Genomic DNA, 13,060 nt, shown 5'->3' with positions numbered 1-13,060 from the left:
TATCCTTCAATTCTCACTTATAAAACTAATAACTCATTTTTATGTGCCTTGTTCTCCCCCCTCATTTCTCTTCTGTTTAGAGGAATTACTGTCTTGCCATCTCTCTATTCTTTCATTTCACTGCATAATACTCCCTTATGTCAAATTTCCCAAGCAGCTTACCTGCTGTGTATCAGCCAGTGAAATAATGACTCTGACCAAGGATGTTAATCTGCCACCCTATCTGCTCTGTCCAGGTCATTAACACTCACAATTGGCTTTAGACCACTTCGTATCCCTGCAGTTATTCAAAGTCTGGTCTCAGTGTGTGATTGTGTTAAAGAAAGCCATGATTAAGACCGGCTATAAAGTCTACTCATCAGAAACCAGGCTGGCTCTTCTTACTTTGAAATAAAATTCCCAGAGTGGTACGCATCTAAACTGGTCTTCCTTCAAAGACAGGCCATTAATTGGACACATCTGTTGGAGAAACCCATAAGAGATTAGGCCGGTCTCCATAATGCTGTAACTGCTTAATTAGGCTTCTGCCCTGTTCTGGACAATGCATACTGCTGCACTGAGATGAGATGCGTTCATATTACAGTAGGTGATGAAATTCATTATCCATTTATAGCAATCGGCCAGCTCTGTCATTTGAAATTAGAGCATCGTAAGTTCTGAGAAACCCACAACTCAGGTCAACAAAAGACCATCGAGAGACTTTTATTAACTCGCAAATATTAAGGCATTAAATCAAATGTCTTTCAGAGTTATTGACTTTTGATAAATGACAGTGAAATATGCTGCGACGAATGACACAACTGAGGCAAAGTATCTACACCTCACTGGTTCATCATTCTAAGTGTTTATGAGGAAAAATGCCTCCAGTGTAGAAAAAACTTACATTGTTTTAAATAGTTTTCTCATCAACAGAGGTTTCCCTTAATTTAAAGTTCCATTGACCCTTACAAACCTTAAATGCAAACCTCTGATTTTAAGGTACACCTTGTTTAATTTCTTTATTTGAACTCAGTTAAACATTAAAGTACCGTCTATTCCTCAAACTTTTTATTATTAGCCATATTAGCGACATTGCTCGATGGATGGTATTGGCTGGTCTGTCCACCACTTCGGTCTAAACTGAAATATGTCAACAACTATTGTATATCAGTGTTTTGCTGTGAGATTTTGCACAGATGGTGCACAGGTGATGAATCTTAAAGACTTTGTTGACCCCCTGACATTTCCTCTCTACTAACAGGTCAAAGGTTTTATTTCATTCCTTTGAAAATCTCAACATCTACCAAATGGATTGGCACAAAACCTTGTACAGACATTTACGGGTTCCCAAATAACTGTATAACTAATGACATTCCCATCAGTCTTTACTGTACTTTATGTTTAGTGCTAAGTAGCAAATGTTAGTATGCTAACGAGCAAAATTAAAATGATAAACTTGGTAAATGTACCTGCTAAACATCATTATGTTAGCGTTGTCATCAGTGTTTAGCTAAAAATCATATTTTTTCTAGTGTTTTTCTCTCAAAGGTTTAAAGGCACTCTAGAGGAGTATGTAAGAGCTGTTGTTGTGTTTTCCTATTTGACCTTATTTTGTGTCACTGATTATGTAAATTAACACAGACAAAAGGATTTTTCAATAAAGGTTTGTTAATGCAAGTGTACTGTCAGTCACACTAACATGATGGTACACTGCAGAGCTGCGCTTTATTTGATTGTGGAAAGGTTTGATGAAAGTAAGTCTTCTCTGAAGCAGCTGGTGATGGGGGTTACATTTTTTTATTTTATTTTATTTTTTTACCATTTATTCATTTAAAAGCAGGATATGAACATGAGTATAATAATAATGACTCAGAGGACTTGAGCTTGACATAAAGTGTTAGTTCTCTATGATTGAGCAGGTACAGTTGCCTATGTGTTACACAGTACAATGTGCACATAAACATACATTATCATATGATTCACTGAAAGATATCAATATGGTTTTCTATTAATTATTTGGGGAAAAAAGTAAATAAATCATAAAAAAATATGTTTTGCTTTACTGTGATTTGCGTGCCTCTTCAGTCCCGAGGTATGGTTGAATGTTTGGCAAAACACCAGCACAGAGTTAAACCAAACAGAAACACTTTCAACTGGTTCACATACAAATCCCGAGACTCACTATATGTTTCTCTATGAAGCTGCAAGACTGTCTTCCATTAGAATGAAACAGCATTTAGACTGAGTTATAACTTAGATAGCAACTGACCTTTTCTCCACTTCTGGCACATTCCTACTTTTTGACATCTCCAAAATGTCTTTTAACCAATCATTTATTGAAAACCATGTCATTAATTTATCACACACGCTTTAGGAAGAGATAAATATTTTCAACTTCTCCAAAAGCTGGTTGATAAGGTCCTTTAATCTAATTTTTTTAAAGCCCTGCTGTGTCTTTTAAAATGATAAGAAGTCCCCTCTTTTTGTTTTATCAAATGATTAAGTCACACTGCAATACAAAATATCCAAACAGAAATGATTTCATGAGCATGTCTGGACTTAATGTGAATGTTTTTGCTGCTTCCTTTTTAACATTTTGAACAAAAATGCCATTTGAGAGAAGCTTTAGATCAAACGTCACTGCCAGCTTCAATCAAAAGTTTTGAAAGCTCAGGTTTTCTTTCATGATTTCCCACACATGAACATAAGCTTAAGTCAGTGGTCCTATCTGTCTGCAATCTTGTGGGATGCATTAAAAGCTTTGTGAGACAATGAGTTGATGGAGGTGAAAATGTTCCATAAGCCCACAATACGGGGAAATAAGCAAAGATTCAAAGTGCAGTTCACCTGCCTGTCTGTGTCTGTTAGGTAACTTTGATATCCTGACAAAGCATCTCATGCAGCCATGAATATCACAAGGAAACATTGCTACATGAAGAATTCCCCATAACACAGTAATGATCTACCTTCAGACTTCTTACTCATTAGAAGTGCATAATTATTTAAGATATGTTGTTTGTTGTACATTTATCTTCACATAGGAAGCGCTAGATGACAGTTGAAGATAATGAATATTTAATGTCACTTTTGTTGCATTTATGTCAATTTCTGAGGGAGCACTGAGCTTTTAACCGGAATAACTTTAAATAAAAGAAGCCTTGTTATCTGTAAGTGCATTTAGCCTTTCTGCTTAATACAAGACTGTTATCAACCAGTTCATTAGTAGATTTCCGATTCCTTTTGAATCTGTGCTATGAAAATACAGAGCCGATCCTAGCCCTCTGTTTCTCTGATGGCAACTTTATTCCTTCAAATTCCTCTGTTCTGAACATTCATTTCAGTGGACAGCTGCTAAATGCTGCTAAAATGCTTTGAGGATTCTATTTGCACCTTCTGAAAATGATTTCTAAGCACCTCAAATCCATTAAATTCAGCTTTGAATCTCTTGACAATTCTGCGAGTCATCCTTGGAGCCACATGTAACATTCCCATGTGATTATGACGCTCCTTGATCAATCTGAGTGAATCACTTCATGATTGAGCGCCTTACTCTCCAGAGGCTGGAGCCTGAAATTGTCCTTTATAGATTTGGTATTATATCTCCAGCACTCCTCCTGTGCCATTAGCCAGACATTTCACATTTTCAATTTCACCTTTCTGCCTTGTCTTGCCTCCAGATGAGGGTGACACCGGTCATTGCAGTGTTGAATTTTCCTCTGATTCATACATCTGTGGGGCATATCTCACACAGCGACAGACAGATGATAATAGGCAGTCGCCCAGGGTGCCAAATGAGTGGAACAGTTTTTTGGGTTGTTGTTTTAACTTACAGGTATACTTGTATACAGCTTTTGGAAATATGCACTTGTTCTCCATTCTTAAGGTTTTTCTCTCTTTTTGCCCCATTGTTTTGCATTGCTTTTCATCTGCTTTGTTTTTTAAAGCCTTATTGGTCAGTCACCCTTGACCCCCAACTGCCTTTTTGTCTGCAGGACTGGGAGGACTTCGTCTTGGCTGGAGATACCATTATTGCATTTCATTTTAGTGTGAATTCATTTTTGAAGTTGTTGGTCTGGAGTCACTATCATTGAATGTTTTGGGGACTTCAAATCTTAGAGCAACAACATAGTCAGGGCCGGCCTTGGTGATCACTCTGGGTCAGTGGGCCTGGCTATACCTCTAGCATTAGTTTTGCACGTTGCTGTTCAATAGATGTCAGTGCCGTACTGTTCCAGTCAAAAAATGTAACCCTGGACTGATGGTCTAATGCTGTTTATTCTGTTTTTTGCAGTTCATAGACCAATGTAAGAGCTTGCCTCCAGTCGTGACAGCTAGACTCTCATTATAGCCTACTCTCCCTATTCACAGTCTTTTCAAAACAAACTTCACAGGAAGCAACAAAACAAGAACAATATCAAAAGACATTACAAATGTGAACTTTATACATGCAAAGGTTACGCATACACATGGGGATGAGACCACATCTAGCCTAGGCCTTTTCATTTAAGCCACAATGAAATATAATGATATATAATTTCAAAATAGTGTCTTTCTTAGTCATGGGCTAAACTGAGGCAAAATTACAGGAGATGATAGGCTTAAAGGCTAATATTTCTCTGTCTCTAATCATGGTGATGGAAAAGGTGATGCATGCTGGGCAATGTCAAGATCAAAATAAACCGCTGCACACTGAAATGACATTACTATGACTTTATTAGGAGTGAACAACACGTTTCATCTGTAGCTTCTTCAGGTTTGTTAAGCAAACCTTCTTCAGCAAACTTGAAGAAGCTTGGCCACTGCGGATGACCAAGAAGACCCAAGAGGATCACAGCCATTGCTGGTGAAATCACATACAACAACCTCTGAAACTGAGTCATTTCTAGCCGCCTGCCTAGACAAAACTGCTCTAACAAAGTTAAAAGTTTCATAAAAGAAGTTTTCTGTGAGGGGTGAGGGAAGCTGACATTGTGAGATAATTCAGGCACAGACCTACAAACATTGTGTGCTGTGTTGGTCGGGAATGCTCCTTTTTATATTTACTTTGAACCCTAAGGCTTGTATGTGATTGATGATCCTCCTTCTGTCTGGTACAACCTGACTGTGATGTGAAGTGCAGATCAATCAGTTGTCTGAATATCCTTTTGCCAAAGGACCTTAAACTGCCAACCTTATGCCTGCACCTAAAAACTGCAGAAACAGTCTGTGGCCTGGGCAGATGGGGACATGAAAGTATGTGTCCTTAATATAGGGATGTAAACCCTCAATAGACCCCAACATTTGTTTTCATATGGACCCTGGAAAAGGAAGGGGGACAGACCAAAAATGGATTCTGTACCCATTTACCCCAGTAGCCACAACTCAACGGTCTGACACACATTTTCCCCGCCTGTTCAGACGTAGCTCAAAAACAGCATTGGTGGCTGGCCCCCAAACCTTAGGTGATATTCCTCTGAGGTCTTGAACCACTTAGAGAGGGATTTCTTCAGCGTGTCTCCTTAGAGTAAGAGCATGGCTGGTACCTTTGTTGACGATGTGTTGGGTGTTTTACACCACTACCAGAGGCTGCAAATTCCGTACCCTGCCACTCGTCAAATCATACGAAGAGACCACAAGTCCATGGAGTCTGGTGTGGAGGCTAAATGTTAACTCATAGTAATTAATACTTTTTGTAATGGTTGTAATATATTCTATTTGGACACATATCAGCCTGTGTGAAAGTATGCATGTTATCAGGTAGTAGTGGAAAGTGGATACTTTTATTGAATGTCCTGGAAGGGATGTATGGTATTGAAAAGTACTGTGTTGTGTTTGAAGAACATGGCAGTTGCCAGTAAAGAAGTTGTTACTACAAAAAGTTGTCTTCTTTTCGAGTAACACTTGGATCCCCTGTGCCTGTACCTGGCACCACCTGCTCTGCTGAATGTGCACTGAATGCATTCCCTTGTGTGGCAACACTTCACCACCTTATCCAATATGCTCTGAGAGTCTGGATGAAATACTCTGCCAGGTACTACAGACATTATGTTGACATCTTTTCTAATATTCTCCCGTAGAGAAGTCTGTGCCAGCATAATCTGCCTGCATGCCAGCAGGGCTGATGACATGGCAGCACCGATGTCCCTTGCTAACATGACGTATAAGGAATGAGTCAATTAAGTTTACGGTATAATGATTCTCAAGCCTGGCAGTCTTTCTAATACCTGCCGACAAAATAGTGCATTGTCAGAGCAGGCTGCTCATGTGGCTGCATTGTAAATTCAACACACCAAGCAGTCTGTATTGTGACATTCCAGGACTGGCCAATGGGGGTTGGCAGCCACCATTTCTGGGCCCAGTGACATTGGGGCTACCCTTTTGACTGGTGGCATGTCCATTAGCCCAGTCTTAGATCAACATTGGGGCCTTTGTGGTGCAGTAGCAGGGTTGTGAAGGGTCTGCAGCCGTTGGAACAGAAACTGATGATTGGGACTGCGAAATACCAGACCAAACCCTTTTTATTGGAGCCAATGCCTCAGCTGGCATTCTTAGGTCTGCAATCTTTGTTGAACTAGAACATTTTGACAAAATATCAATAGCTATGATCTTGTTTTCTCCAGTGTTACCATGATCGGACTCTACCTCAATCAGTAAAGACTTCAGTTTCTCTTCCTCTACTGTGTCCACTGACAGCCTATCACTTCCAAAAAGGGAACTGAGCATATAATCAAAGGACATCAGGTTGATCCAACTTCTCTCCACGATATGAAGGCAGCTCATCATGGGAGGACACAGTTGGCTCATGTAGCTCTGGTACTGTGCCAGGGACAGGCTGAGAAGCCTTGATTCTACCCAGTCTGTCAGAAAGACTCTGAATAGCTGCCAGTATCTTCAGCTGGGTATCATTTTGCTGTGCTTGTTCTCATGCAGTAGCAATTGAACTAAGCAGCTTCTTAGGAGAAGTTTTCCCTGAGCTCCATCCTCGATTGTAATCAGGAGTGTGCGCTTCTGTTCACTGTAGAAATGTGTCTGCTCTCCCTCAATTGGGCAGTTGGAGGATAAGCTGCTGCCTTACCATGTGTAGATTGCTCCACCCACTTGGCTCTATGAATAAGATGATCATATCTGGGACCTCTATGTGTACTGCATGTTCATGCACATGTACATGTATGCGCCTTTGCACACACCATAAGTCTTTTCATCAGGATGGTTCCAGCACTTAGTACACTACCTTTTCAACACCATGGAAAACACCCCAGCAGACAAGTGGAAGCTGAGTCAAATCTCTATATATATATATATATATCTCTTTGTGGCCTATAAATAACATCAACATAATTTTTAAGTTACATCTTTGCAGTGCTGGTTGTGATTTTATATAGATTAAAACATCAAAAGTTTAAATCATTTCTTTACAACAAAAACCAAAGAAAGAGCCTTTTAAGAAAGTTACCTTTGAGAAGATTGGCGGGTACTTTATGCTTTGCAGTCTTTCTTCTCAGGTAGAGTTTATTTTCTGAAGCACTCAGCTCTCAGGAAAACCACCACTTGTGTTTAGCTGTCTTAATGATCTTTTATAACAGCGTTTACACTTTGTGCGACCGAAAATGTATTCTCGCAGTATGTGCAGCATTTTTGTTGCTGGGTAACTTTAAGAAGGAAAGGGTAAGCCTCCTAGAAGTCTTTAGAAAAGGCTGACTCTCTTTTCAGCATGACAGCTAATCGTTAGCATACTGACAAGTTTTGTCAGAAACTTTTGTCAGAAACGCAAGTGTCATAGGCTAGCAATGACCCCGACAACGACACATTGATCGATTTATACACATGCAGACAAATCAGTGTTGACTTCAGACGCATGGGGAATTTTTTATGTTTTTATATTGGGTTAGGTAATGAGTGGGACAGAACATGATATAAGCGTCTATATAAGCGCTGAAAACAAATATAATATTAGTTTATCATCTTAATTGTGGTAAAAACCAGGACAATTTGGTAGTGAATGTTAAAAACTGGGACATTATAGTGTTTCAAAGATATTTGGAACCCCAGCTTGAAATTTGAATATTTCTGGACAAACCAGGATGTCTGTTTAATGTATCTATAAATGCGATCAGGAGCTCAGTAGCAGCACTGCATGGGTTTCGCACATCTTCTATCAAATGCATAGCCCTCAGGGCAAGGGGAGGCATTCATGATAGTAATTGCAGGGGTCCATAGCCACATGGCAAAAGCATCACTTTTGGGAAGCCATTTTCCAACCAGCTACCAAGAGCTGAACTGCAGAAAGAGACTAGACTGCATCCAGCTGGCCACAGTCTGCCAATTAGTAAAATGATATGACCAATAATTAATCAAATTAAAGCATGCCCACTGTGAGCAGGGGATAAGGAAAACACAAATAGCACCACAGTGGTGTTTCCAGTATGGTTATCAACTTAATTGTTGAATTAAATCAATGTCTTACAAGTATCCAATCAACCTTCTCAAGACAAATCAAATATACAAAAATAAATAGACCTCACTTTTGAAGAAAATGTAATGATAACACTTTAATCACATAAAATGTAAAGACTCCCACTTACTGTGCACCAACACATGAGGGAGAGTTAAAAACAAAACTCCCACTCAATGCGAACAGTGAGCTCCTGAACTGAAGCGACAGATTGATTAAACTCTGTCCCAAAAACAGTTGGTACCAAGCTTTCATTTTTTTTGCCTGGAACACTACACCATTGATATCTATTGAACAGCCTAGCATAGGACCACTGAAGAAGCAGCCGTATTTGATGAGTTGGGAATGAGAATGTGTTGAACAGATACGCTTTAATTGACTGCCACCATGATCTTAGAAGGACAGGATATAGGAAGCACACACCAAACTCGCCTTTGTATTATCTTTAAGAAGTATTCTGGGCCCAGGAGAAAGCAAATCCCCTATTTTCTCTAAATGACATTGGTTAGATAGGCAACTGCTGGTTCAATCTGGCCCTATCCATCACAGATTGTTATAGGACAGTGAGTGATAAGGCTTAGCGCCTCTTGGACAGCGTTTCAGCATTTTATCCACAACAGAATGCCGATGCCAATGTGACTTGCTTGCTGAACACTTTTCAGGGGGGGGTTCAATTCAGCAGGGCCCCGCTGAGCTGCGCACATCTGCATAAATTGCTGTCAGACTGGAGATAGCATTGTGGATTGTTAGGTTATCATAAAGAAAGCAGTTTTTGTCTCAACCCTGCAGAATACAAAGTGTTTGTATTTGCAACACAAAATTCATACTGGGGTATTCTTTTTTTAATTTTCCATGGCCTTTGCGTGGTAATTCATCATCCAGGGTTTGATACATACGGTGAGAGTGCCCAGTGAATGTATGAGCCACTGACTCTCATGCTGCTGTAGATTCCCTTGGGCAATTGTGTATATGAATGCTGTAATGTCAGACCTTAATGCAAACAACCCTGCAGATTTTGTTTTTTGCCCTTCTATAAAAAGCTAACCCGACACGCCAGTTGTCCTGATCTTGTGAATTCAGCTGCCTCGCAAGGTAAATAAAAAGCCCCACCTGGCAAAGAGGAGATAGACGTTCATGCTCGCTGTGTGGCTTCTTTACTGTGTTGAAGTTTCAAAAGCAGGTAATTTTACTTTGGCTAGACGGAACGGAAACAGCCTAGGTGGGAAATGTGGTTGGGGTTTAATAATGAAAACCAAGGTCTCAAGAGACAAGTCTGTCTCTCTGAGTAACAGAGAAAGTCCATTACCCTCTCTGTGTCTTTGCCCAATGCAACGTCTTATTCGTAATTGAATATCAAAGGTGTGTTATTGCGCACAGATCACAAGCAAAAATGTGGAGTGGTGTCCTGTATGCCATCTTGAGATCACGCTAAAAATATCCCTTAAAGTAGGAATAATCTAAAAACAATGGTTGCCAATTGTGTTTGTCTGACATAAGCTGACATCCCTGTCAGGTGAGCTTCGGTACCTTTTCAATGACACCACCGGTAATGTTCCAAATGCGTGTAAGGGATTTTTAAAATGGATGTTAAGTAACACCACATGAAAGTGGATGTTGTTTCAATAATTTTTTTCAGACAACTGAAATGTTTAATTTGGTTTGGTAAAGTTTGCAAGACCCTTCAACTGTTTATCCATTACTTTTAGCTAATTATTGAACCATATGTTATTTATTTCTGTTTACCCATTCTCGTTCAATAAAATGCTTTTAGACAGTTTCAATGTAAACCATTACCTATTATATTTAGCTATAGAAATTATAACCATTAGACCAGTTCACTTTTAGGTAATGATTTCTGTTTATCCATTAGTCTTTGCTAACTATTTCCATGTTAATTAAATTTTAGGTATCTATTTCAACTGTCAAACCATTACTTATGGCTAATAACTGCATGTTTGCTTTAGTTTTCATGCAGTCACTTAGAAGTCCATTGCCTCAAGATGTTATAGCAGGTCGGTGGGGGGTCTGTACTGTGAGAGGTCAACATAACAGATTATTGTGACAGTTAATTTACTAAAATCAGCATCACATCAAATCTATAACAATAATAATAATGATTTTTTTTTTAATTAGTGGAGCTGCTTACAATCTTTCTATGTTCCTCCTGGCAACTGCAAATGTAGTGAATCACTGATCTTACCAGCTGGACCATAGTGTCATCTCAGTATTTTCCTGTTTCCATGCATGTTAAACGGTTTAAATAGTTAATTCAAGAAGAGTTACAAATGTGCCAAATCTTAGTCATTCACCTAATTACTTGCTTGTTTATTATCTTTGAACAGCACTTGTGTTCATTTGCATATATCTTTGGAACGTTATGTCTCCCTTTCACACTTAATAGTCCTCCATTTTTGGAAACTCATGGGTGTGCTTCCTTGTAAACTAATTAATTACTGTAATGATGTGAGACCTGAATAGGTGGCTCACTGTACAGCACCAGCAGTTATTTCCTCTGCAGTCCCTATCTTCATTACAAAAGAACACAGCCACTGTTTTCCCAACTTACTCATGATTTACAGCTGCTTGTATATCTGCTGTAGTCAACATATTCATCACTGAAAGTGACATTGCATTATGCTGACTCTCCCCTGGGGAATGTTAACATTAAACATCATGCTCATGCAGCATCATGATAGTCCGGAGGGTGCTTTGCGGGGGAAGAGTGTGTGTGAAAACTTCCATATTAAAAGCATTATAAAGAGCAGATTTTTCACTCCCACCTCCCTCATGAAAAATGTACAGCGGCATATTCATTACTTCATTGAGCTAACTGAGTGTGACAAGCGGAGAGCTGCAGCAACCGAGGGCAGGGAAGCAGCACTACAATAAAGCCTTCGGCCACTCTCTAAGGACATGGCTACCCCCGCCGCTCATGGGAGCTCTTCATCTCTGCACTCTGTTTGGATTTTTCCAAATGGATGAGGGTGCCGCACACAGCATGAGACAGAGTTCACTTCAGCCAATTTGCCCTCTAATCTATTGCATGCTTGCATGGTCATCGGGCAGTAATCAATTCACTGCATTTACAGTGTGATGAATACGACCCATGAGCAATGACTTAGGGCCCTTATGCTATAAATAAGGTCATGCATTTTCATCAGTTTATAAGACATACGGATAAAATCCCAGCAGTGGATGCATTAAATATCCGACTTGGATGGGGTTCTTTTTTATGGACTGTATTGTATTTCATGCATACAAATGACAGCAGGATATAGTTATGACTTTCATGAGATATATGTATCTCTGCAGGCACCTAATGCATCAAAGCTATATTTAGAAATAACATGAGGTATCACCGACACAAATATCTGTCAGTCATCTCTTCCCATTTATCTGGTTAATTGAAGCTCTGATTCCCTAGTGCACTCAGTGATGAAATATGCTGTCTGGATATATTCTGGAGCGTCCTCTCCAGTTTTGGATGATCCATTCCCTGCTCTCTGTAGCCATATCTCCTCCTGGCCCCTGCCTGTCTGATCCTGAGGTGTCATTCTGGGTCACCCTCAGCCCACTTGTCTGATTAACAAAAATAATATCGTGCCCAGAGCAGCATCAGCCCATATTGTCTTCAGCCACAACACTGCAATTGTGACTTTGCTTTTGATGACCCTTTGCTGCTGGGCGGGAACGACAGCAACAGCAGCAACAGCAGCAACAACAATACCTCTTAATCCAGAGCAACAGTTTCTCTAAGATGAATGCAGCCACTGCAAATTAGTGGCTGCTACAGTGTAACATTGGGCTCAGCACCATGGGCGAGATGTGAGACTTAAATAATTTCTGAGACTGTGGAGGAGTCTAGAAAATGGCAGACAAGCTGACTAATAACACAAGATCCAGTAACAAGGGCTGCTCCGATGGTAATGACTCCTTACTCCGGAAATATCCAATACCCTGTGAAAAATAGTCATTTCAGTCTGAGGTTGGTAGGAAAACCTCTAGAAATAATTGGGATACAAAGCATTGGGGGAATTTCATATGCTGCATGCAGGGATTTCTGATATAGGAATAATTAATGGATTTTAAATGCAATAAATCATGTGGACATCTGGACCTACATAAACAAATATGAATATACAATCAGCACAGCTCTCGTGAGACATAAGATTGATGCAACAAATGTTTTGTTCTGTTGTTGTTTTTTCTAATATGGAGAGCTATTTCAAAAGGAGCCCACATCAGATCTCACAAGTGTCATTTGTGCTCTCCTTTTGTGAAGGAACATTGTGTGGGAGTCGGGCATATTCACCACTCAGTTATCAGAATAACTCTAATTAGGCTATTTTTAACACATCCTTTTCAACAGCTCTCGGGTGTTTACATTTGCTAATGACAGCCTGAGTAAAAATCATCTATCAGCAAGCATCAGCATCATCGCCCCCTGACACATTAACATGAATTCCCTCCCAAGAAAAATGCCACCTAGCCCGTCACTATTTAAATAAAGCACAGCTACACTGTGCCGTGTGCGTGCCTATATATTTATGTGTTATATTTACATTTGCACATTGCGTTTCAACCCAAGCAAACTAATTAATAGGCACTGAGGCACATAGTATTTGGTGTTTTTTTGCTTCAGTGAATATC

This window comes from Scomber scombrus, chromosome 12 (genome assembly GCF_963691925.1).
Source record: "Scomber scombrus chromosome 12, fScoSco1.1, whole genome shotgun sequence".
Taxonomy (NCBI): Eukaryota; Metazoa; Chordata; class Actinopteri; order Scombriformes; family Scombridae; genus Scomber; species Scomber scombrus.
This window is presented reverse-complemented; position numbering follows the sequence as displayed.